This window comes from Tympanuchus pallidicinctus, unplaced genomic scaffold (genome assembly GCF_026119805.1).
Source record: "Tympanuchus pallidicinctus isolate F22 unplaced genomic scaffold, pur_lepc_1.0 scaffold22, whole genome shotgun sequence".
NCBI classification, from domain to species: domain Eukaryota; kingdom Metazoa; phylum Chordata; class Aves; order Galliformes; family Phasianidae; genus Tympanuchus; species Tympanuchus pallidicinctus.
Window position 1 is genome coordinate 33,834,462 of NW_026294739.1, and position 27,500 is coordinate 33,861,961.

The 27,500-nt window shown below is 39.7% G+C and overlaps 1 protein-coding gene across 1 annotated transcript in view; it reads left to right on the top strand.

Annotated features, from left to right (window-relative positions):
- The window catches only part of TSHZ3 (teashirt zinc finger homeobox 3), a 62,613-nt gene that overhangs the window by 5,305 nt on the left and 29,808 nt on the right, over positions 1–27,500 (top strand). The window lies entirely within an intron of this gene.

A 27,500-nucleotide genomic window follows, 5' to 3' on the forward strand; every position in this document is an offset into this window, starting at 1 on the left:
GTACCTGGATAATCATGTCATAGGAATTAGGGCCCTTTTAATGGTCTGGAGTAGAATAACAACAACAAAGAACTCTCAGCAGCACAGAGCTTGCAGACATAACAGACAGGTGCACAAATTCTTTATGTCTAGCCCAAGTGTTAACACCACACTGTAGAAGACTAAAGCTGTCTCTGAGAATCAAGAATCTGTAAAAATGATAATTTCAGTTTGTTTGCTCTGAGGCTCAGGTGAATATTGTAGATAAATTTGGGGGAGAAGTCAGGTGTCGCAGTGCTCTTTCACACCTGGTAAAGTGAGGGAGTGATCAGAATTGCTGCTCCGATGGCTGCTGTCATTTAAGGCAGAAGGAAGAAAATATTTATTAGTTAGAGACGATTGGCTAGCAAAGCTGAGGTACTGCATTAATAGAGGTTAGTCTCGTTCGTGCAAATAGTAATTATGTGCCCTTAAATTATAGCTTTCACTCATAGCTTTTTTAGAAACCTATCTATTTAAAAGATCAAGAAAATGTACTTCCTATTGACAGAAATGACTTAATACATATTCTGTATACATATTTAGCTCTTTTGAAGGGGGACTGGAAACTAAGGATTTGTTGGAAACGGACTTTTATTTTTTTTTGAATGAAACAATTATAGCATTTTAGGCCCAGACAATGACACTGAGTTTCAACCCTCTGGAAAAACAAACAAACTTTTTTTTTTTTTTTTTTTTTTTGCTTCTTTCTTTCTTTCTTTCTTTTTTTTTTTTTTTTTTCCTTTTTTAACGCAGCATGGTTTAAACCTTAGAGATATGTGCGCACTTCTTAGGCTGCTGCCAACTTCAGTGCTTACGTCCACAGGGCGCAGGCGGTCGGGGTAACAGTGGAATCCATGGCAGCGCTTTCTGAGAGCTGCGGAGCGCTGCCACTTCTCGCAGACTTCAGGGCTCCTCGCAGTTTATCAGCGCCTCCAAAGCGAGGCCAGGAGAGCGCTGCAGGAGTACAGTTGTGAGCTGGCACGAAGGTTGTGCAGCCACATTTCCAGGCAGCTCCGAGTTCAGGAAGTTGAATGCTTTCTCTAATTTATGGGAATTGCTTGCCACTACATACATACCCCAAAAGTAAATGTAGCGATAAAGTAGACTACCTATAAAGGTACTTGCAGCGTCAGCCCTTGGTGCGTTATTTGCCTCCAAACCTGCCACATATTTCTCTGTTGGACAGAGATTCTTCCTAGCAGCAAGCTGACAAAATGATTAGTTATGGCTGTCCTCTTCTTCTTTTTTTTTTTTTTTTTTTTTTTTTTTTCCAGCAAAGTGTGAGGAACAATGCAAAAAAAAAAAAAAAAAGAAAGAAAGAAAGGGGCATAAATATAAAAAGGCCTGATAGATTCCACGGAATATCCGTCTGGAAAACAGAATTTTCCAGAATCAGCTGCCATTTCTCCCATTAGCTTGACAGCTGTCAATTAGGGCTTCAGTGCTCTCCTGGGCCACAGTTTATTGCGTGCGGTTGATGTTGTCATTTTGTTCTCAGTTTTGCCTTAAGCACTATCATGAGCAGGAGTGAAATAGTCAATAACTGATGTATCAGCAGTTATTTCTTAAATTGGCTTACAAGTCTGCATTTTTCCTCTTTTTACTAAAGATTGTTTTGTAAAGTGATTAGAATGAATTGTGACTGCTGCAGGGTTATGGGAAATGCAGTGAAGCTAGGGTGAGTTAGCAGGATTAGAGTGGTTCCTTTTTGTCAGTGCTGCTTCCAGGATTAGTGGGAACCATAGAGAAAAGAGCACCTTTGGGCTGAAGTGTGTCAACATTTTGGAGTGTGCTATGTGCACACTTATGTGCAAACTCATGGTGCTGGATTGGGAAGGAGAAGGAAGGTTTTGCCGGAACGTGAAGTAACCTTACGTGTTATCTTTCAGAGCAAGCCTTGTAGCTACTGGCTTTACGATATGGTAATCCATATTTTAATCCAGTGTCAGGACTGCTTCCTGGTGAATCTAGATATCGATTGTCAAATTTTAATAAAGCCCTATTTACAAGGTAGAGCTAGGAGATGAAGCATTAAGATGCCTGAAGCGTTGCGTTGTCAAGTGTGTGTGTGTGTGTGTATGGCTATGATACAATACCGAAAATAACAGTTCCAGAGTGATCGTGGGTTATCTTATCTGTGCAATACTTCAGCATCGTTTACCAAACAATCCACCTCAGGTGTCTGAATGTGATTTTTTTTTTTTCCTGTGTGTGGGTTTGTTGTTTGTTGTTTTTTGTTTTTTTAATTTGGTTACGCCCAAATTGTGGTTTATCAGCTTCGAGTTAAAAATGAAAGGTGAATACAATATATTGTATTTGGTAACAATGATATGGACTGGTACATCCAGACAGATAATATGCAGTTGTAATTAGACTGAATAGACAGGCATTCATTTTTAAATTCTTTGACACATGCATAAAATAGTCATATAATAAGATAAGATGACAATTTTATGTTAGGTTGATAAAGTGTCCCGATACATGCATTTAAATGTCTGTAAGCCTTTTTTTATCCAGACAGATTAATTCTAGTTTCCAGCATTTGCAGTTAGACATTAAATTAATTTTAAAAATCCCACTAAACAATAGCTGTGTTGCATTTGTTATTGTCATTACCTAAAGCAGGAGGACTGAGAAAAAAATCCAATTGATTTCTCTTGATTTCGGTATTTTAAAAAATGCGTAAAAATTGGCTCAAAGGATTTAAAGCATAGTTCATGAGAGACTGTGTAGTGGTTTTCTTAAGTATAATGATGCAGGATAGAACATTGTTAAGGGCTTGAAATTGTTTGTTACCGTTTCCATAAAAAGAACTGTAAGATTTGAGTAAGTAGAGCTTAATTTGAGGCTGTGAGATTTAATTCTCCTGAATTTCCCTGATCTTGCTGCTGAGAGGTATTCTGGTTATCTCAATAGAGAGACAGCCTGCAGAACTGAAACAGTTCTCAGTGCAAGCATCAACTTTAAGATATTTTTTAGGAAATGTTCAAAGGCTTTTTCCCCAGGGGCACAGGGAGAGTGGGGAAGGAGTTGCTGGAAGAGCATAAAATATCTGCAAGCCCTTCACCAGTTCCATTACCTGCCTTGGGCGGACAGTAAAGGTGCAACTCCTCAAGAATAATCTAAGTTCATATTTTAGACTTAATTATAAATTATTAATTAATTCTGTCAGGACACATGTTATTAATTATGACTCTCTCTTCTTCATTCAGAACAGCTGTTGGGAATTGCTAAGCTCACTGTATTTGTTGGTGTGGGAGTTCACCAAACGAAGAACTCTTCCTTCCCAGCTTGCCTCACCACTCACCTCCCATTCTTTTCATGCGAGGGATTATTTGTAAGCAGCGAAGCCAAACTTGACATTGGTTGGAATAAATACAAGTTCCGAAGTGATTCAGTGCACTTGCAATTAGTTAACGTTTTTATGGGAGTGCCTGTCCATAAATAATTCTCCTTTTCGCGAGGCTCTGTGGTGGTACAGAGGTCAGAAGGGCGCTGAGCAAGCCCTGGTGAGCGGGGAGCAGGGCAGCTCTCGTGCCCTTCCCAGGCTCCTGCCAAACTGGACACATCAGTGCAGGGGAGAGGGCTGGTTTATTATTCGTTTGGAATTATTCAAATTCATTTACTTTTGATATTTCCATCATTAAATTGAGCCCTCTGTTTCAGTTTCTTATGTGTTCTTTGCAGAATGCATGTTGCATAAAATAGGCAATTTTTAATGAACAATTTAATGTAAATGGGTTCTGAATTTAAATTAATATTAATGAAGCTTTGAGTGAATTTATTTTGCATACGTAAAGGCTTGTAACTCTTTCACCCATACACTCCTGTCTTTATGTACTAACACACCGGTTAGGTGAATTGGCTAGTTTCCATATTTCATGATTGAAAAACTTGAATGGATTTTACATGGGTGTTTGTGCTCATGTGGCTCTGTGCAGGTTAGCATCTCTATTAGGTACAGTACCGCCTTTATGTTCAGGTTTCTGGAGTTTACATTTGAAACGCGTTACCCTACCTGTTTTATACCATTTTTTCTACTTCTGCTTTGCCTTTATGTTCAGAGGAAAAAAATATATATATTCCAACAATAGTCACTACAGTCAAGATGTTTTCTTTCTTTGCCTTACCTCTAATGCATTATGTATTTAGGAATGATGGGATGTTCTATAATTAATTCTGTTAGATGTAATTGCTATAATCACTTTGATGCTACACATAATAAAAGTAATATGATAAGCATAGGAAAAAATGTAAACACCTTATTGTAACACTTTATTTAAAATTCTTTTAAAAATCTCATTTGGAACGGAACCTCCGCTTTGTCAGTGGTAATATTTACTTTAAAGCACATTACGTAGTAAACGCATGAATTTTAGATACTGAAAAGATTCTGACTGGCAGGTTGTCTTATCTGAGCGCGCACGTATTTCTGAGTGTACTCCATTAAGGTTGTAGTTCATTAAGAAGCCACTCTTCAGCGTTGCTACAAGTGACATGCAAATATCACCGTCTATCTCATGAAATAAGAGGTGAACTTGTACACTGTATTAAAATCCAGTATGTAGTAAATAACACAGAAGTGGAGTTGTATAACTGGAGGCTGCTTTGTGGTGCAAAATTATGGGAAAAATAAAAAGTATGAAGGGTAGCATGTAACTAGAGAGGGAGTTTCTCAGGCGTGGTCCCAAGTGGGAAAAAGACTGTAAAAGAAAAGGATGTTCCTCCCCCCCCCCCATTTTTTTTTTTTCTAGCAAGTAGCTATGAGTTATTGTTTGCAAACACAGTTTTTGATAGGGAGGAAATGAAAAAAATGTGTGCAATGGGTTAAGCTGTGTGGTTGATATCCCCAGTTCTGAAACAAAAAATGCTAATATGGCCATAGTTCTTAGTTAGTTGCACACCATACTTAATGCTGCAAAGGTCACTTGGTTTTATGAGCCAGCTTCATCTATGAATTTGTATGTTTCCCCCCAAATTTATATGTTACTCTCCTGTATTTTCTAAGCAATTGAGTGTGCAAATCATGGTAAAACTGGAAAGAAAATTAGAAATATCCATTTAGTGTGGACAAAGGAAAGATTTATTATTATTTTTTTGCTAGTGTAATTTTCGAATAATGCATAGTCCTCGCATGGAGAGCAGAAGTATTACATTTAACTTCTGTAAGCTGAACAAACAAACCCCAACCAACCTCTCGCTGGATTGCTCTAAGGAAGAACAGAACAGGGTGCTGTTTTTGAGTATCTCTGGGACTGGGCTTGCTGCCTGAAGTCCTTTTCCTGCTAGGTCAAGCCTGTTGCTGGAGGGCCAGATCTCAGCAGGGGCCTCCTGTAGGCTTGGCGAGGCCGTTCGAGACTGGCAGCCATCAGTCATCCATCTGTGACACAGAGTCTGTTTTTGATGGCAGGGATGATAAAAGGCCTGGGAACTGTATAGGCCCTTGTAATCAGGGCCAGTGCTGACATCCTTCTCAACTTTGACAGCTTCTTCCTTTTCTCTCTTCACCGCCAAGACTGTCTCAACTGATTTTTTTTTCTCTCTCTTGTTTCATGTACTTGATCAGTCTCAGATGCTGGGAATTATTTTTTTCTGCAGGGAGGGGGAGTGTTTCTTTTGGTTTGTGGGTTGGGCAGGTGTGAGAGGAAGTCTGTTTTTTTTTTTTTTTTTTTTTTTTTTTTTGTACTGTAGGCCTGTTGCTAATTAATGTTCCTCCATAAGATTCTGTCGGAGTTGAGTAATGTTTTTGATCTTTATGCCTGATAACTGCATACTTAATGAGATTTCAAAGCTGTGAGTGCAGCTCCCTACAATTATTGACAGATGCCTTTTCTTTGCCATTGGGTTCAGCTTCATAAATCCTCCTGCAGTAATGAGGTTCAGAAGTGCCACCCTGCCAGTGAGCTAATGAAAGAGGGGGGGAGGGAGGGAACAGCTCATGCCTGCCTGACACATTTTTTTCCTTTAAAATTTACTATGCAGATGTCAAGCTGTGGGACGATTACTTCAAACATGCTAATTTTTATCTTGCTTTTGTGTCAAGCCTGCATGCCATTCCTCCCCCCTCCCCCCCCCCCCCCCCCAATAATAAATAAAAATAGAAACCTCAACCTATTTAAATTTTATCATGGATCATAACTATTGAAGACTTTGATATATGTGTGTTCTTTTCCAGTTTCCAGTCAGTGGAACAGTTTTGGTTGAAATCCGAAGGGCAGAGAGAGGATATATATATGTATGAAAGCTAGCATTAAGAAAAAGGCAGAAACAAAAGCCCAGAGCCCCAGCTCCGCCGGCCGCCCATCAGCCTGCCCTCACCATGCACTTGAAACATCGTAGATTTCATTTTAGAGTTCTGAAACTAAATCCTGGCGGAGAATAGCCGCACCGTGCCAAACAGTCGATTTCCTTTTCAGCAGGGCCATCCATCACGGACCCACCCTTCCCTCCTGACAGAATGACACGTGTCATTTATCACACGGCCCCGCCAGCAGTGCGGGGGCAGCGCCGCGGGGATGGCTGCACGCCCGGGGCTGCGTGGCTGCGGGGCTGCGCGGGGCCTGCGGTGACCGGGCCGCTTGTGCTCACGTTGGGTGCATTCCCTGGTGTTGGTTGGTTGCCTCATGCTGCTCCCTTTTTTCTCCCCCTTCTCCTCCCCCCCCTTCAGGATCTTGCCCTCCTGTCTTTCCTTCTCTCTTTTTTTTTTCTTTCTTTTTTTTTTTTTCTTTTTCTTTTTTTTTTTTTTAAGTTTGGCAGTTGGGAAAAACTGGCTGACACGTATCATTCAAGCAGCACCAGCTTGCTGGGGGTTGTGTAAATGAATCTGGGAGCTCTTGGTTTCACATGATTCAAACGTGCATTATTGAAGATGGATGTTCCTTAAAAAAAGATTGATGATGGATATCAGGCTTATAGTGCCATTTATCATTTTGAATATTATTTAGACTTGCCGTGTAAAGCTGTAACTTGAGAGTCGGATGAGCTGGGACAGAATGGAGGCCTCAACGTGCATGCTTTGATTGATGGCTTTGCTTTCTCATTGTTTGTTACCAGATACTAGCCAGTCATTATAGGAGTGCCTTACAATTGTTTTAGTGGCTGGATTTCTGGGTATGCATGTGTGTGCGTTTGTATAACAGGGAGACGGGCAGGCAGAGACAGAGTTAAGTTTTCAGTGAGAGCATTTCAATAATTGTAAAGAATGTAGACAAAGCTATGGCCCATGCAAAGATACTGGCAGTCTTTGCATGAATACAGCTACATGCCGTACATAACACTAAAACATAAGCTGGAGTGCGGCTGTTCCAGCCCAGCATTGTCAGACATCGGCAGTTCCAATATAAAAATATGCTGTAAAATGTGCTTGTGAGCAGATTAAAACAACCCAGCTTCCTTTCGCTAATAGGCTGTGCTTTGGTCCCACAATAGCCAAGAAAACAAAGTTCTAGAATGTAATTATTTCAGCGTTTACATTTTTCTTTTCCATTCACCCTCTTCCCTCAGTGCTGTGCATCTGTGAACCTTAGCATTCTCTGCCAGGTGTCCGGACTGCGCCTGGAGGTGGGCAGCCTGCCCACGCAGATACCGAGGTCAGTCGCTTCCCCTTTTGAAGCACTTTTGCTGGAGCCAGGACACCCCCACCTGCTGGAAGAATTAAGGAAGCAGCCTTATATTGGCAATTAGGTCTTAACCTGGAAGCGCAGGCAGCGATTGTAGCGAGGTAGTCCAGCAACAGAGCGGCTGCACCGACAAACAGTGCCAAAAGCGGAGGTGCTGAGGCATTCGCTCACAAGCGGCCCTGGGCGAGTGCCGTGTGCAGCCTGGGTAAACTAGTTCCAAGTTGACAAACTATTGAATGTTTCCTGCCCGGAACATGGTGCAAAAATCTCATAAACAGGAGTGGTAGGTAAAATTAGGTGAGAGTGGCTTTTTGCTGAATCAACCTTGAATTTGCACAGATAGATGGTATTTTTGAAATGCTGCTTGTCACATGAAATCTGAGTGCGGGAAGCCTGCCTAGCGTGAGGGAATTAGAGCAACATTTAATAAACAATGTGGAGCATTTAGGTTGTAATGTGTTTCACTGAGCCATCAGGGACTTTATAGAGAGAATTTACAGAAAAGAGTTTTTCAGAAATCTGCTGTTTGTTATTGTTTCTTCCACTTTGGTTCAGCTTGCTTTTGGTGTGCTCCGTCAGCTGCCGAAAGTAAGAAGAATTCAAGTTTATGCTCTTCATTAAAGTCCAGCATCTTGAGAAAAATCTGCACGAACATAATATTTTCTATAAAGTCTTCAGCAGCAGAAGGTGAAACTTTGATCTCCTACCCCTGCACTTGTGTAACACAGTAGGTAATTGAAGTACAAGTGCCAATTTGCTGGAACAATTGTAAACACACCTTGATACAAATGGCATCATTGCATTCTTACTGATTAGAAAACTTTGCTATTAATAGACACAAAGTCCATTTCAGGTGTAATTGGTAAGGAGCTGAGTGCACTCATGGGAAGAAACCTTGTTTTGTTTTTTGTTCGCTTTTATTCTTATCCCTTTTTTCAGTTTTATAGCTGGAGACATGATTTATTGCAGCCATCCATCTTTGGGGCTCATCCATCACATCCTGGTTGCTAGGCAATCATGGCAGCAGCTGTTTGCTTTGAATCAGACAGAAAAGTTGTCAATCATCAAAGGCAGGTGAATAGCATTAGAAACACGCTATTGTCAGACGGAATAATTAATCAAAGAGAGAAAAGATAATTAAAAAGATATGACCCTTGCAAGTACTTGCTCTGGGTTGCCTGGAAAAAAGAAAAACTGCCTAGTCTTTTCTAGACACTTAAGCAGCTGAGGGCTGATAAAATATGCACTCTGCAGTGCATAGTTTTTAATTAATTGAAAAAGGTTCAACATTCAAAGACGATGCTGGAGAAAAGTCTGATTATGAGCAGAAGTAATATTTATTGTTTGCATGAAAGGCTTGACATGGAGTTCTAACTTTCTGTCACAAATCTCTTGCATGCTTGCACTAAGCCTCTTTCAGCATTACTATCTTCACTGGCAGTTACTGGAGTGTGCGGTTAGTCAGTCCAGGGAAGGTCCTATGGCTTTCATCCAGTCTCTTCATTCCGGGCCACCTTTTCAGTGTATTGTCTCATTTGCCATCCTGTGCAGCAGCTATCGGAGTTGCTCGAGCTCTGCCATCTGAAAGGCAGGTGAAGCTTGGCGATTCTGAGCAGTGCTCTTCATTCAGCACGCAGAAGATGTTAAGGAGTGACTTTCTCATTTCCAGTCGGTATGTGGAGAACTGACTCTTGTGAGCTGATTCCTGAACCAATTTTTCCAGCAGTCCAACTACTTTTAGCTGAAATGACAAAAAGGGTTTTATCAAGCCTGATTTCCAGCTCCTTGGAGTTTGGATTACCTGGCAGGAGGTTTGGCATAGCATGGACCAGCGCAAGCTTACGTAGGGATGCGCTTGTGGTTGAGAGCATCGCTGACCCAGTGCTTGCCAAAGAGCTTGTGCTGCTGCCACGCCACAAAGTACATGCATTAGTTGGAACACTGCTGTTGAGCAGAGCTGGGTCTCTGAAGCCAGAGTACCCTGAGCAGTCACTGTGAGAATGGAATGTCATATTTTTGATGGGTGGGCAAAGCACAAAATTAAAAATACACTCATGTAGACAAATTAAAAATACTTTGGAATTTGTGCATATTCAGAAGCTGAGGTGTCCATGGACATACCAATCACAGTAGAGCTGAGGTATACTGCTTGCACTAACTGTTGTTGGTTGTGGTTTTTTTTTTACTATTTTGTAAGTAGTGAAACAGAGACGTTTTTTGCTTTTGCTTTTACTCTTTTTCTTGACTCATCTTTTGATTTCATACTACTTTTACTGTGAGTGCTAGGACCTGATAAAGAAACTTCAAGTTTGTGCAGCCAGGGGAACAGAAATACTGTTTTCAACATCAAGACTGAATAACAGTGTTGATTATCAGTACAATTTGATATATGTCATGAAATACTGGGAATTAAAAAGAACTGAATGAAGATCTTGTGCACCGTTATTGCACGTCCCATCCCTTTCACACTGGATAATTCCTTGGATTACTCTTTGCGTAATTTTCTGCAGCAGTCTTTCAAAAGCAGCTCCTCTGCTAAGTGTGTGTTGCTTACATCACATTTTCTGCTTTCCCTATTTCACAAATAACCTTTCCAGTATTTACTTAGAAATGGAGAACACAGCTAAGAAGGAAACAGTGTAGCATCTGAGTGCTGGTATGACACATCTGCTGTATGGAGCTATGGCAGTTCCCATCCTGGTAGCCGAAAGCTGGGACTGCAGTGTGTTCAGATGGCTCTGTAGCTCTGATGAACATTTTATGTTGGTGAATCCCCTGAACTTTGTGATCACCAAAATTTATGTGAGAAATAGAAAAGTCACTCTGAAAGCATAGTAGTGTGCATTAGCTTTAGGAATATCCTGCATACATCGTGTGAAAAAGGTCAGCGTTACTCATAGCTAATAGCATAGCACTTCTGTGTGAAGTCAGGATGTTATCTAGAGTTGTTGGCAGGTAATTTTTTTTAATTGGGTTAAATTCTGATTTTCTTCTAAAAGTAATAATTCTGTTTGACATATTATTGATATTTTTTGGTCATAGGTGCATATGCCCTCTGACTGTATAGGGCAGGTAGGTAGATGGTTGTATGTAGGCATGCAGAGTTTTCTGCAGCATCTTGTTGTATGTTATATAAATGTGGAGGAGTCTTGCTTGCACGTAGGGTAATATGCTTAGGGCTACAGAACCTTTTCCTTCTTTCTTGTGAAACTGCCGCTTCTCCTTTTCAGCACCTCCACTGTCTTTTCTAGTATTTACAGTATTTCTGATCTGCTGATCACAGTTTTATTTATTGGTAGCAGAACTGTGGCAGTGGTATCCTAATAAGAGGATGTATAGTACTGAAGTCAGTAAAATGTTGGATAAGAGATGTATGGATAGGTGGCCGCGTGTTGGAATATAGGCAACTTATTGTTTGGTCTGATAGTGATTTCATAGCTGATTAAAGACAAAAGTTCCTTATGATAATCTCTTTCCGTCTGCTCATTAAATTTAGGTGTGTCATTTCCCTCTGATTTTTCCTAGTTTCTTTTCCATGTGTGTTCTTGAGAAGAGCTGGAATAGCTGTTCCTCATTCTCAGTATTTATTGATTCACAAGTGAAAGAGGTTGGACTCCATGAAAGGATTTTTCTGTCCTAGTCTTCCTCACCCTTCCCCAAGCGCAGGTTTATTTTGCATTTCCATGAAAGAAACTGCTTGGGAAGTTGAAATACCTTGGTACAGTGTGTGCCAAAGCTAAATTGTTTTTTTGTTCATATGGAGTGAAAAATGGACAGAATATGTCAAACATTAGAATCTTAGCAGATAGTAAACTGTTCTGCTTTAACTGGTGGAAGAATGTGCAAAGAGAATTTAAAATAAACAGTCAAACAGTAATCAAGCATTTGTCAGTATTTAGCTCAGTGCATTAAGCATAGTATATCAGTTTGAACCACAGAGTTACATGACATTTGGGTACTGAGAAAAATACCTGAAGGAAATACAGGTAACCTGCTTGGCTGAGCCATACCTTATGCTTGACTGCACTGATTAGGCCTATAATGCTTACTCCTTCTCAGTGCACATGCCTGTGTATTCTGCCCTCTTCCAGTAGAGCTCTTTGGTTTTACTCGTGAGTGCTACCCGTCTTAGTGCAAGAGTTCCAGGGTACTCCTCGCAGTCTTTAGAGAGCATCATCTCCTTCAAGGATTGAGAATATGTGCTTACTTCAGAAGATTTCTAATATGAGACACTTCTTATTCCACATTTTTAAGGTTAGTTGCCCTTTTTATTCCTCTCAGTGTAGCTTGCTGTTCCATCTTTTATACACATAGTGATTTTAGGGTTTCCTAAACCCTACAAGCCTGTGCAGTGATACAGAAATATTTCTTATCTCTAATTTTCAGTTTGTCAGCAGCATAAGAAACATCTGCAAGCTAAGCCTGGAGCTTGGAAGATGTCCTGACATTCTCTGAGTGAACGTCCTTTAGGGTCTGAGCCATGTTGTGCATGAAATACATTTGAATGTACTTACACAGTGTAAAGTGTGAAAAGCCTAACATGTTTTCTAGGATATGCACCTTGGCATGGAGGCTGGGGTAAAGGATAATGAACTTACTGTCATAGATACAAGATAACTAAGTCATGAAACATGATCGTCCAAGAGTGGACCCAGATGGCCTTGAAGACACAGAATAATCAGATGCAAGTCATCAGGCAGCATGCTGCTTTCACTCTAATGCCCAGGGAAATTCAGGTATAAAGGAACTGGATTTCAGGAGGAGTCAGAGAAAGGACTCATGCCATGGAGAAGAAAATAGTCTGATAGGTGAAAATCTGAACTACTGTATGATACTCAAAATAGAAATATCTGAATTTATATGTTACTCTAATTTATTTGTATTTTGTGCCATTGTTTTGCATCTAGACATGTTTTGCCTAGTAGTTAACCCAGTATTTACCTTGCAGTTGCCATTTATTTAGTCATGATAAATCAAATTTTGATAGCTGCCGTAACGTAAGGAATAAAATGGAGAGACATAGACTGAGTGGACTGTCTGGATCTGACTTGTTGCAAATTTTGTTGGAGGAGTATTTGAAAATTAGAAGGTAGAACTTGAAACAGCAAACACTGTGGGAGTGTTTTTTATATGCTGAAATGTATCATTTACTCGGGATACCTTGTCTTCCTCTGTTTTTGCTCTGGGCCTGCAATAAAATGCTTCCTATCTGTATTAGTTAGCAAATATTCTGATGTAATATATGAGAATAGTGGTGCATTATTTCCTCATGCTTATATATTTTCTGTATAAAATAGTCCAGCAGTAGTGAAATCTTGCAATGTGATTGAGTTTCATTTTGAGATGGTTAGCTGAATAAGCAGTCGGGCAGGCAAGCAATAAGCTGAATGAAGGAGAAAGAAATAAAATTTTACAGCACATTTTTGCTGTAGGAGTGTGCAACACAAAATTGTGTGACTCAAATACTCAATCTGGTCTTCATGATTAAGCAATAAACAAATTGCAAAAAAGTTATCATCCTTTTGAAACTTACACTCAGTTGTTGTGAAAACGCTAAGTATTTCACATTTCTCAAAGGAAAGCATCTTTTGTTACCCAGCATTCACTGGTGGTAGGTTTTTAGTTAACAAAACTGTTTTTATTTGCATTAGGGTAATATCAAGAACTTTTTTTTTTTGTAGACATCAGAGAAATTTTGTAAAGTTGATTTACTGGATGTTGATAAATGGAATCAAAATAGTTAAAATCAGTTATGGGGTACTTGTTATACCTTGTAGCAAGGACTGGAAGAATGTATTCAGATGATGCTATCAGCCTGGTGTGAAGCAGCATTTGGTTACTTTGCTGAAGTGGCTTGCTGTAAAAGCATGGCACAGTGAGGTTGTAACTTGTGAGTGGGTCCAGCCCCGTGGGGAGAAGCTTCCTGCTGGCTCTTGTGGGCCTGCATGTGGTGGGCCATGTCTGAGAACAGCTTAGCAGAACCAAGCACTGTTGCCTTAAGTACAAATAGCTTTACAACAGCTGTTACAGGTAGCTCAAGCAGGCTAAGGGTAGTGAAAATGATCTTAAATGATATGGGCCAGAGAGTCTGAACTCCTCTCTTGGCCCTTCTTGCATGCTGCAGAAGTGTGGGATACCAGCGTGGAAGGAACCACAAGAGGGCTATCCAGTTCTGTGCCCTGGTGGCTCACCTGCTGCACCCTTCCTGGCAGTCTGCTATAGACAGTCAGAAACTTCCCAGCAGTGTTGTCAAGTGTTCTGCTGCCAGTGGCCATTAGCTTGCCTTGGAGTTTCCTGTAGATAATTTCACTTCAAGACATTCCATGGCCTGAGTTGTTGGCCACATGAAGCCAAGGTGTGGAGCAGCCTGTGCTGCTATGGACTATCCTTAAGAGGAAATCAGGAGCTGGTGCTTCAGTCTTTGCTCTTGCTAAGACCCACTGCAAGCCTGTTGAACTCAAACACCATTCTTGTACAGACTTCAGTGGGCTTTCACTGAGACCTGTGGTGTCAGAGTAGGAAATTTGCCTTGCCAGTAACTGCATGCTGTGCAAGTGCTCACTGCTGATGTAATGTAGGTACGTACAGACTCTGGTGGACCACTCTTGGTTAGATTTTTCAAAGAGCATCTTGTCAAGTAATAGACTTTTTTTGCATGTTTAAGTGCTTAAGGATCTTTTAAGTATTTGAAAAAGGAGCTAAACACTAGTTTTTCTTAGGACATATAATACTAATGACCGGACCAGTTGCCAGCATTTTGTTTGATGGCATTCAATCTGGTGGAAGTTTTGAATTTATTTCAGAATAATGAAACAGTTATAAATGATGCCAAGGAAATTTTATTAATATCTGTAATTGTTCGAAGTTGTAGATAGGAAATATTATCGCAGTCAGGGGTCTGTATTGATAGGTAACAATACTGCCTGCATTTGACCATTGAATCTATTTGAAAAATACAGTCTTCATCCTTACTATTTTTGTACAAAATTACATCTTTTTATAGATAATAGATCATGTCTCCTTGAAATGTGATCTTGATTTTCATCCCATGGAGAAACATCATTCAATAAATCAAAATCTTTCTCAACAGTTAGCAACGAACTTATATAATAGTTATTTCTGAAATGTTGATACAAGGAATTTAGCAGTTAACAGTGTTTATACATTCCAGAAACATTAACAGGTTAGGTTATACTGGAATCCAGTAACTATCCATAAAACGTGTGGGAGAACTGTCCGCTATGCTGTATCTCAGCAATGGGCTGCCAGACATCTCCTGAAATACCAAGCGTAATAATAAAGTTCATAATGATTATATTGTCAGGAGGCACACATTGTCCATTATCACTGAGAACTGAGGGAGCAAGGCCCATCGCTGAGTGTTTAGACTGTAGCATTAGAACACTACAGATGTTCTTATCTTTTGGAGATACTTTTGTACTGAATCAGTGATTTTTACACATTCTTGTGTATGAAAAAATGCTCTCTGTTTTCTGGGTATTTCTGAAGGAGAATAGAGGAGGATAGTTTTTATAAGCATCAAGGTTGTTTCCAATTCCTGTAACTGAAGTTTGCAGAAGAACCCAAGAAAATCTCTAGTTTTTGCTGATTTCCCGTTTGCTTGGTGGTGATCTTGTACTGGTATTTAAAGTGGGCATTCTATTAAAATCAGTACGACACCAGGATTTACTGGGAGCACTCTGCGTGCTCGAAGGCAGTTATGTGCTGGCTGCATTGTACCTGATATATTTGGCAGCTGCAGGGTGAGTAAAGCTAAAGCAAGCTAGGACTCTGAAAATGACTAGTAATTTTTGGCCTCTGTGTTCAATAGATGACATTGTCTCAAAATGCATCTTCATCAGGGCTTTTTTCTTTACTTCTGCTTATGATGACAAAACGTGGCAACTGAAGACAGAGGGAACATCAATTATAGCTGCAGTCTTGAAGTTTGAAGATGCATTTTAACCATTCTACACTGTATTATTATTATTACTATAATCCTTTGGTGCTTGTACATATGTAAATTACATTAAAAATAAGATCAAGGCAGACATGAAGTATCAGTGACAAAGGCAGAAAAAAGATGAACAAGCTATTATGAGCTATGAAATATAAAAAAGATGCTGTCTTTAATTTGACAGTGAACCAAAACCCACCAATTGTAGAGCATGAGAATACTTTTAACAGATACTCCCTTAAAGCTCTGTTATGGCTGTACCCTCCAATGGCATCTCAAGTCTGTCAGCAACACCATTATAAAATCCCTTTACGAGGATGCAGCTTTAGATTGTCACCTAAATCTCTGATATTTGGAATGCTGTATTATCTTGTTTAGCCTGAAAGCAGGCACAGGCACACTTTTTTTTTTTTTTTTTTATGTGTGTGTGTGTGTGTGTGTTCAAACTGTTTGCATTAACAAATGTTCACAAATATGTTCTTTGAATTTTAGTTTCTCCTATTTTCTAGGGACTGCTTAGTAAAAATAGTTTTACAAGACCTGCCTTCAGTCAGAAGCATCTGGTAAATGCTGATATTTTGAAGTTTAGATAATGCTATGCACCACACATAGTTACACATTTATTTTTCATGTATCTTTAATGGATCCAAAACTTGTAAACATAGAACTGAATTCATGCATCGAAGCTAGACTGAGTGCGTGGTTCAACAGAGCCTTTTATACACATGTATTTTTTTTCTTGGAAAAAAGAATTGCTGTGAGAGATTAGGTTCCTTATATATGTTAATAAATCTGGCGTAAGTCTGTGTACTGTGGTAATGATGTGCCAACATATATTTTATGAAGTGAAGTGGATGAGCGTGGTGGCACTCAGTGAAATACATAGTTCCCTCTCAGCAGTCTTTCAAACTTGTTGATGTCATTCATATTAATTCTCATGCAAATATACTTCATGTCTGTCTTAAACATGCAGAGGACTCAGAACATACAGTTTTTAGCGTGACTTAGTGTTGGTGGATCTGTTAAGTTATAAGCCAGAGGAGGCTGGAGTCATCAAAAATACTGGGCAATGTTTTGCTGTCTTTTTCCTGAGATAAATAAAACTGCAAACGGAAGTAATATTTTTAGTGTTGCAGAGGTTTTTATTTATCCCACAGTACTGAAGGAGTCTGCAAGAGGGAATCTTCACCTGTATCCAAGCACAAGTACCAGAACAGTGGTACCATGTCATTGCTGCATTGCAAGGGATAGCTTGAGTTGGGGGCTGATGTGCTTGTGGAACTCTCAGCTGTGCAGCTTGCCCCATGGGCAAGGCTTACAGTATCTGAGTTTCTGTAGTAAGCAGGGAGATTGTGAACATTTCTGTTTTGGTGTCCTTTTGGTAATGTGAGTGATTGCACTTTTGAGAAAAAGGTGTGAAAACATAATGCTACAAGGTAGGAATTTCTGTGTTGCTTTTTTTTTTTTTTTTTTTAAGAATTCTCAGGATAGTAACTGGTTTTTGTATACTTTAGTTTACAAACTATAAAATGGTGTGAAAGGAGAGTATTTTACAGGAGAATTCGGAGAATTAATGCTTGCATGTGCAGCTTTGTAATTAAGCACTAACGTACCAGGTGATTCTAGTTTGCAATTTACTTTTTGTTTTGCTGTATATGGTTAGCCTTTGTTCTATGATTCAATAGAAGATGAAGGCAGTTTAAGAAAAATGATCGTATGTTTTCAGTGTGGAAGGAAGAGGTCTCTGCATCCAGGAATCAAAGTGGAGGTTAAACAGCTGCAAAGAGTAATCCTCTTACTAGTCAAATGTTTCTGCATTGAAAATGACAGAAAGCAAACAAAAACAAATCCTCATCAGGTTCTTTAAGCAACAGAAAAAGAGAGGAAAAAGTCTAAAGAAAGCCACAATGCCTAATAGTACAGTTGTCCCAATTACTCATATCCTATGTTAGAGACTGAGGAAGCTAGGTAAAAGTGAGCCAAAACTGGCCTTCAGTCTTGTGGATGGGGCTTCTGTTCGTGTCACTGTTTGCATCTGAGTCTCAGTACAAAATCTGTCTTTATTCTCCGTGAAGATCGACATTTAAGTCTGTAATGCTGAAAAATCAAAGATGGGTGAATTCTATATAAATATATACCGAAATTGATTTTATTTTTTCAAGTATTTACACAGATTTAATGATGATTTTTGCACATTTAAACATTCTTCAGTTAATTGTGGCATAACGTTACACTGCTGTAGACAATTTCAGGAAAATATATTTCCTGGAAAACTTCAAAATTTGACTTTTATATATATATTGCAGATAATTGTTACAGCCATTATTTATCAGGCACCTCACTGACTATGCTGAGCATGGGCTACTCATATAGTTGCTGCACAGGGCTTACTCCTCTGGAAACAACACGTCCTGGACATTACAGAAAAATGCACTGCTGGCAAACCTCTTCTTCCCTTAAATACTGATTTTCCCCCACCCTCAGTTATGCCACCTGAAGCCCAAGTCAGCTGAGAAACAGAAAAAAAACCAACCCTATGAACTTTAGATTTGTAAGTAGCTCTGATATTGACTAGCCTTATCATCCGAGTGTAAAAAGACATATTAAGTAATTTTGTAGCATAAATTACTTATAGCATTTTTTTCTTCCTGTAAGTCTGAACACAGTTCTGTGCATAAGTAAACCATCTGCCAGTTGTCCCATTAAAATGTTCAAAAATTTTCCTAAAGTGAGCTGCACAAAGCTGTGTGCCACCTATAAAACATATGATAATGTGGATTAAAGCAGAAGTTTTATTGTGTTTAGTTGAGATGATTGTAATACTCATGTGTGGTTTTGAGTATTCACACAGGTGCTCGCTCCACATATGCTCATTTTCTCTTTTTAGCATTTGTTTCACTTACGTGCTCTATTCTGATTATTTACTTTCTAGCAGTCATTGATTTCTGTCTGTCTACCAAGGAATAAAGTTAGCTCTTCTAACACACATCTGTCAGTACTGTACCAAGAGTCAATCCCAGAAGAGAGAAATTGAAGAAATGAAAACAAATAAGTTATAAAATAAAGTGACAATAATGTGCAGTAGCATAAAGATTGCTTTGGGCTGTGTTTGAAAAAGACAGCTAATGACTTGTCCTGTTAGATGGTATGGGAACGGCGCAGATTCATGTCTCCCCATTTAGTGCAGAAGTATAAGAAACACAGTGTAAACTGGAGGTCAGGGATGGAGAGAGCACAGGGCAGGCTTTTGATTGTATTCTTCCCTCTGCTCTGAGTTAGAACAGATCGCATTAGAGGCAAAATTTGGTGTGTTTACATGGGGTGGCTTCTTGTAAATGAGGTTATCAGTGGGATTAGAGCGCTGCTGGTGAGCTGGGCAGAAGCAGGCCCAGAAGTATTCCCCCGGTGTACTGCGGCTCACACTGCTGCAGATGTGAACTGACTGACATTGGTGAATCTCCCGATTTACTCAGGAAAAGTAATAGAATAATACAACTCCAGAACATGTATTAAAAATGTAGGCTTATGTTTAAAAATGTTTTTCAAACAAATCTGTGCTGCAGAATTGCAATAACAAGCACATATATGAAGACGTATTTACGCAAACAACTGGCAGCGTGTGTGTTTAACATTTATGAATAGTGGCCTAATGCGGCTGAAGTATTCAAGTCTCTTTTAAGATTGTAATTGAAGTAACATGATATAAATGTAAACTTTAGCTTAGAGCACACAGAGCATGCAAGACAGTTTGACACCTTCATTTCAGCAGTAAGAAATTACCATTGTCTCTTGTTCCTTGCTTCTAGCTTATGTGACCAAGCCAAAAAGTAATTACACAATTAGGGTTGACACACTGGTTCCTGTAATATTTCTTCTCTTAGTTTTTTGGTGGTTTATTTCTACTTCAGATTTTCCAGTCCTTTGTAATTCATACCAAGATGTCCATTTTCATTGCAACAAATTTACTCACGAAGATTGCAAGTCTTGCATAATTTAATGATGAAAAGGCAGCATTTCATTTTCTCCAAATGTAGTTATTTGTAGATTAAAGATAAACATTTGTGGAGTTAATATGGTTTTTGTAAGAACTTTGTCACCAACTTGAGCATTGAATTGTTATGTGCAGGCGCTAAAAAGTATTTCTGTGTAAATAATTACAGGATTATGCATTTTAAAAAAAGAAGGATGTGCAGCAATGTGCTTATCTGAAAGGGAACCTCTCTGCTCACATCAGGTAACGCTTAGCTTCCTTTATTCTGAATGTGCAGAGCAGGAGTTATTAAAGTTTCCCTGCTCCTGCTGACACTTGATGGTGAGCCTGGGGCCGGGGGTGGAATGATCTGCCAGCCCTTGCGGCGGCTGCAGGCAGGTAAGGCAGCAGGTCAGGTGGAAAGCAGCCACCCTGCCCTTCCTGTCCTCAGCTCAACTTGGCTCCCTGCCTCTATTCGTCGTTTCTGGGGTGTATGATGCAGGTTGAGAGTCCTGTAGTTCTGCATCTCACACGTGCACTCTCCAGGAATATTATGGGACAGTTGTGCTCACTCTGTTGTTAAGCTTGGGATTTTGCTGGCATTATGTAAAAGCAGTACTACAAAGTACTGGTTACCTGCTTGGTGTGGCTGATGGACTTTGATGTTTTTTTTTGACAAGAAAAAAATCATCTGTGCTTTGTGAACGTTCCTACATTATATCTCAAGCTCTAGAACAGACTGTCAGTGGGACAGGGATGCTCAGTGTTTTTCAGGTGCAGGGCTGGGCATCTGCTGCAGAGCCGAGCTGCCCTGTGCTGCCGTAGCTGAGCTGGTGGTTCAGCTTTCTTCTTGTGAAGGTTCGTTGTGTTTGGTCTGGACATAGGAGCTTCATCTCATTTTCGAGCCTGGTCTGTCATTACATAAAATACAATGGAGGGCTGGGGAGGAAGTATAGTGAGTTTGCTTGTGACAAGCCAAGTAGAGGGGATTTGCCAACTATTAATCATTTGTATAAAGCTGCATCCACTGTTCAGCCAAATGAATCTGTTCTGCCTTGGTTTCTCGCAGTGACAGCATCAAGATATTAGTAGTTCTGTAATAAAGTTGTCCTATTAGATGCTCTTTAAATTCTTGCTATCTCCTTGAGGGTGCACTGCCCTTAGGAAGGGACTTCTGCCCCATGTTTTCCTCAGCTGGAGAGCAGACGATGTACTTACAGGTATAAAATAGACTTTGTGCTCTTTAAAATTAATTTTTCCTGTGCCACCCCTCCTCTAATATGTCACTCGGTTGCAGTATCTTTTCTGCAAATCAAAGCTTGCTGCTTTCAGCAGTACAGTGTTACAGAGAGCATTTCTAAAGAAAAAGACAAAAGCGGAGGACTGCTTCTTGTAACAGGCTACTGCAATTTCAGCCAGTTGTTCTATAAAAATGAGAGTAGACATGGAGGCTATTAAATCATTAATTACAGTATGTACTTCTTTCTCTAAGCACAGACAAAACACAGTTAAGAGGTACCAGAAAGAAATAACTTTCCCTCATTTTAAAAGTAAATGCAGGATGTGAGATTTTAAGCAAGAGTCATGCACAAAGTTGGATTTTTTTTTTCTGATGGAGTTTATACCAGCATTTTCCTTAATTATTCTTGATGTTTTGCCCATTATACCATTAGCTTCAACAGAGGACAAAGATAAGTTGCCAGTATACACAAGAGCAAAGTGTGAAAGCATTTAATTATTGATATCTTGGTAACCAAGGTTCCAAAATGACGTTGTCAAAATCCATAATGATCAGACAGAAAATTTATCAGCCTATTGTTGAAAAATAGGGCTCAGCCCATGCACTACCTGCACATGTACAATTCTAAGAAACTAACATACCCGTTTCCTGTATTTCCAGTGCGTAATTGCTTTAACCAGCATTTTCCTCTTTTAAAAATTATTATTATTAATGTTCTCCTCATTCTTCATTTTAATTTTAGCCTTTTCTTGATTGTTAATCTAATACATATGTTTCGCTAAATGAACTCGAGCTTTTTCCCCGGGTGGATCTGTAAATCAGGTATATGGCCAAGGAGAGTCTAACATAACAGTCGTGAGCTCCATGTTCTCCATCTCGTCCAAACACAGGTTTCATTAACAGAATAGAATTGGTAGTTCTTAGTACAGATTTTCTGTGTATTTGAAATTAAGGATTTTCATTTTCCCCTCCTGCTGAAAACTGGGGGGAGCATCCACACCTCTGGCAAAAATCACTGCCATGTTTGCAGCCACTGCACAGCCTGCAGGTACCAGTGGTCGGACTGTCGGTGATTGCTGTGTGCTTGGTGCCCGGCTTCCCTGCCTGGCCACCCAAATTTCACGTGGTTTCTGCCAGCACTACGTCCCCATTGACTTTACAGCATGAGTCTTGTCCGATCCGGTCCAAGAGAAGGGCTGCTTGGCTCCTTTCCTGAGCAGATGCTATGCCAGTGATTTCCGTTGCACCCTGTTTTTCTAGATTAGGTTTCACATGGGTTTCATTGAGTTGTTGAGACACTGCCTTACTACTGTTCCTGTCCACCTGCTGATAGGCCATGATAGCTATGATCTCTGGGAACAAGCAACTTTGTAAACAAAGAAATCTGAAAAGTTTCCTGAATGTGTATTGAAATAATCGAATGTTACTTTATATGTATTTAGTCTATGGGTAAATTAAAAAAAATCCCTTGCTGAAGTGCCATTTACCATTAATATATTTAATTAAAAGATACTTCTGTGTTCCATTTTTCACCCTCTTACAGGTGCCAGAGCTCTCATGTTTATTAATAGCATTAGATCAAATAATGCAGATGTTTGATTTCAGTCACTGGAATTTGTTGCAGGTTAGTCTTTCTAGAAGGACACACTAACACTGTTTCAGCTTCCTTTGTGTCGAGAGGTATTTTATGAACTACGTTAAAAATAGTGATAACATTGTAAAAAGAAAAATATTAATTTGTTTCTGCTTCGAAGGTTTTTTTCTAATTCTGTTTCCAACAGCAGATCTTAGTGTATGAGATACCACTGTAAAATTCCTACAGTACAGGATATGCATTTCATAGAGACAAAGCTATTTAGGATCCTTTTCTTCCATTTACTACAGCTTTACTTTCTTTATTCGGTGATTATGTCTCACAGCTTAAATAGCTTAAATGTAGGTATTCAATTTGTACTGCAGTGCTCTGTCTGAACTTGCTGTTGTTACAGGTATGGAGGGATGCTTGCAAAATGAGAGGTCACTGCTGCAGTGCTCATGTACAGCTCCTGCCAGGCAAATACTGCTCAGGGTGTCTGCACAGCGTGCAGCGCAGTAGGGAACTGCAAGGAATATTTTCAGCTTTTGGAAAATAACATTCAAGAATTATGATTTAATTAATTATTCCCTTTCAAAGAATACGTTACTGATGATGACTGTGTAATGTTTAGTGACATCTCATCAGCACTTTTTTTTTTTAACCATTCCTGTGAGAAAAATACTCCAATGAAATTATGATTTCTTTGGTTTTGCTAATGCTGGAATATCGGTACCAGCTCATTTATCTGGGATCGTCCTTGGTGTACACTCAAAGCTCTACCTTCTTCCCAATTTCCAGAATGAGTATCACAATGTCCTTTCCACCAAAAGCAAAGATGACTCTAGCTTATTAAGCTTCATCCCTTTTCCTACCCCTCTATTTTTCTTGAACCCGCAGTATCTTAAATATATGCTAATTGATGCCATATGGATAATGCTATGTGCTAAAGTAATTGACTATACATAGAATTTAACAGCAGTTGTCATTTCTGCATTATTTCTTATGTTTCCTTTGATGTCCTATGTTGTGATCATGGAGGGATCATGGGGGTACACTGACAAACCTTTGTGTCTGTACTAAGAGTTGTTCTTTAGCTTCACTGCAGTCATCATGGGGACTCAGTGCAGGGCCTGATTGCTGTGGTATGAAATGCACTGAAGGAGCTTACAGGGCGTGAGCCTTACCCTGAAGGACTGTAGAACAATTGAATCAACAGTCTTTAAGCCTCTCTAAATATTACTTATTTTTCTTGCCTGCAAAAAATAGTAACTAAAGAGAATTTATATAGCGTCACGTCAGGAGGCAAGGAAAGATGCTTTGACCCAGCCTTGACTGTGCTGCTTGGTTTCCTTGCCATGCAAAGGGACTCCTTACCTGGCTGGGAAACTCATGACAGAAAACAGTTTGAAAATCCTGCATTGGCTACTATCCTTTCTTAGCCGGTTCTGAAGGATTTGGGTGTTGACATTTCATTTCAAATCCCCTAATATTTAGGCACTTACCTTCTAGCTGCCTTTCAAAGCCCCAGTGTCAAAGGAAAAAGGCAGTCTTGAAAATTATACAACTAAAGGTGAGGTTTGGTTTGGGAAGAATGGTTCCGTTCACGCAGTTTCTAACAGCAGACCTTCATTTTTACCACTCATTGTGTTCCAGTTCTCACTGTGGATGTTGCTGCCCAGTGAACCTGCCTGGTGTCACAGGAAGCCTTGAGAAGGTGCAGTGCTGGCTTGGTGCTGAGTGGCGTTTCCAGCCACGAGGGCAGGATGGTGTGCATGCTGCTGGGGGAAGAAGGCTCCCTGTAGCAATATATTGCCTGCTGTCCTCACTGCTTTCAGTATGTCCACGATAACTGCGCTTGCATAACTTATGGCTACAGATGCTCTGAGAATTTTGTAAGCATGAATTAATTAATGATAACATCATGATACGAAAACCAGATTCTGCATTAATGTGCAATGCCATTAAGACCAGTGGAGCTGCTTTTAAACCTACAGGGAACTTGACCCAAAGGCATATAATGGGGATGCTTTATAATTGGAATAGTTACGGTCCTTGAGAAAGAGAAGGTTATGGAGATGAAAGGTGTTGGCTGAAGTCACGGGGAATCACATCTCGGCGTGAACTTGAGAATCTGGACTCTCCAAGTTTTTTACTGCTGTCTCACAAGTTGGTATCTGTATTAGGGTTTTCTTAGCTTTCTGACTGTAATAATGTAAAAACTTAGGGTTTTGCTATAAGTTTTATATATTTCTTGGAGCAAGATCTTCAAGCTTTCTGTAAAAGATACTCAACAGCGCAGCTAACCTATGGTCTCCTTTCTCTACTTAAAGCTTCTTTTAGTCATTGTCATAGATTTAAGTGTTTCTTTTCTTAGTTGTAATGCTGTTGGAGAATGCTCTTTACTTCTTGCTGTTCCAGTATTTTGTTTGGGGAGGGGGGAAAAAAAAATAGGGAAATATGTATTTTTGTGCTTATACTTTTAAAAAATAGAACTGTAAACTGAAAATTACTGAGTGTTCATTCATTTGTAAGAATTACCCCAAAAGTTCTTTATTGTATGGTCAAGTTTACCACATTGGTAAAGTACTGTGGTGGCTTTAATTGGGAGACCTTTGCTAAATACCTCTGTATTTAAGTTAACTTTCAATGAACCCAAGAGTAATTTGAGTGTTTGGCAGAGGAAAGAAGTGGTTGCCTGTTATTTTGGTACGTGCCAGTTGTTCCAATGATGGCCAGAAAAAAAGGCTTGTAGAAAAAAGACTAAAAGCTGAGGCTAGAAGGCAGGGTCTTTCAGCATCCAAAAGGCAGACTTTTTCAATATCAAATAATCAAAAACTGCTTTTCCAGGGAAGGACTTTAAGGTGAATTATAGCCGGATATCAGATGGAAAATTGTGCATTCCCCTGGTGTCCTTGCAATTTTATTGCAGAATCCAGAGTGATGTCTAATTTGAAGTAAGTTGTCTATTTTTTTCCATGACTCCTCAGAAACATTTTTTTCCTTTGACTTAAGCCTCATATTTTCAAGCAGACCAATTTTGCTGTTCATACAATTTGAGGAGAGGGAGCAAAGGAGGGGCTAAAAATAGAGCTTATAATGGAACCTGGGTATGTTCTTAACAGTGGCGAGACACTTATCTGTCCATTATGCTGTTGACTAATGTTAACTTCTCTGCTGCCTTTGTAATGTATTACATTAAGCCAAATGAAGCTACTGTGTGATGTATCAAGATACAGTCGCGTAGGTTGCCTGGCTATTTGCTCTTGTTAGTATTGTATGTGATGGACTTTAATAGCTGTGTGGGGTCCTGGAGTTACTTAGATCAACAGTGCACCTTTTTGTGCTTCAGCCTGGATCCACTTGTGTGCCAGACTGGCATCAGCTCCACTGAAAGTTGCACAAGTGTGTAAGAATGTATGTGTGTGAGTTAGGGATCTGAGCATCAAGTTTACGTGGCTGCTCAGCTGGCTGCAGGCAGGGTCTGCAGGCAGAGGAGGTAGCAGCTCTCTGCCACCTCAGAACCCCTTTTCACATGTATTCAGACCAAGTAACGCCCAGTGACTCTTGCTGCCTTAATGTCAAGCAGCAGCAATACCCTGGGCCTTGACTTTAGAAAGCGCTGAAAGATGCATGCTGTAGGGAGACACAGGCACATGACTGCACTGCACCAGATTTCTTGTTTCTAAAATTTGATGATGCTTTACAAGCAAGGTTGTCCCGTACGTTAAGTCCAGCTAGGTGAGGTTCAACCTGTGGTTTTCAGGTGTGCTGTGTGTACATCACTTTCCTCTTCCTCTCCTGTTGATCCTGGTGTGTTCTGGAGGCTGTAATAGCTCTGTCAGTGTGGTGGCTGCATCCAGCAGGAAGCTGGAAATGCAGGGGTCAAAAATTAGGAAATTCGAGGTAACTGTAACTCCTGTGGTGCTCTGTCCATGCTCATCACACAGTGGCCCTCTGTCCCCACGTGTAAATGAATCCATCGCATGCTTTAATATGCGCGGTGATGCTGGTAATCCAAAAGTGGTAAAATTTCTAGTATGAGTTTTTTGTTTGTAAGTTTGCTCTTGTGCTTCAGTAGTACAGAAACATTTGAGTTGTTTGTTGTTTTTTTTTTTTTTTTTTTCCTGGAAAATGTTGTTTCTTAAAATGATTGAAAAATAAATGTCTTTAATATTTGTGGGCACATTTCTGTTGCTTTTTCAGCGGTGTTTCTTTAATGACAACATGACTGGTTACTTTTAGAAATCTTATGAAAACCAAGTACTCGTCAGCCTGTTGCCAAGCATTGTTCTTCAGTATATTTTACAAGAGATACTTTTCTTGTTGGTTTTCATGTTAATAACGTATTACTTCTGCAGACATGTTACCACTTATTTTCTGCCTTAAGAAAAGCATTTGTTCATGAAGAAAATACATCTATTTCTAGATCAAATGCTCAGTGCAAACAAAACCCAAATTGTGAGGAGCATGTGTGGACACATTCGTGTGTGCAGCCGCACAGCTGGCACCGTGGAGGTGTAGCTCTGAGTCAGGGCTACGGATAGTCCACATGTAAGGGCTCGGGGTCCTGCTGCACCTTCACATCTGAGTTGTGCTTTCAGGACTATGCATTTGTCAGACTAGCGTTGGTCAGGTTATAGGTTTTCCTTCGTAATGGGCTCTTGTTAATAGAGCTTTTGTCTTTCGGAGTTGGCAGGTTTGCATGCTTTATTGAATGAACTTTCTCGCTAAGTTTCTGAGCAGTAGGTGGTTTATGAAATAATTGTGCTATACGTTGATAGCATCTTTTATCATAATCGGTTTATGTTGTTTTAAATAAAAGAATAATAGAAGACATTGCAGAGTGGATTTTTTGTTCTATTGTTCTTGATACTGGAAATTACCCCAAATAAGTATCTTGTAAAAAAAAACAACAACAAAAAAACAGATTTACTTCCAAAAATGCTAATTTATATCAGCCTATGCAGAGAACAAAGTAATGATGCTCAGTCTAGAGAGGGGCAATGCTTTTATACCGTTTTCCCCCTTTTTATGAATAGAATTGTACAAAAAAAGTTCCCATTGTGTAGTACTCTGAGTTTTGTACAACCATCTTTTATCAACAGATGGCAACCAGA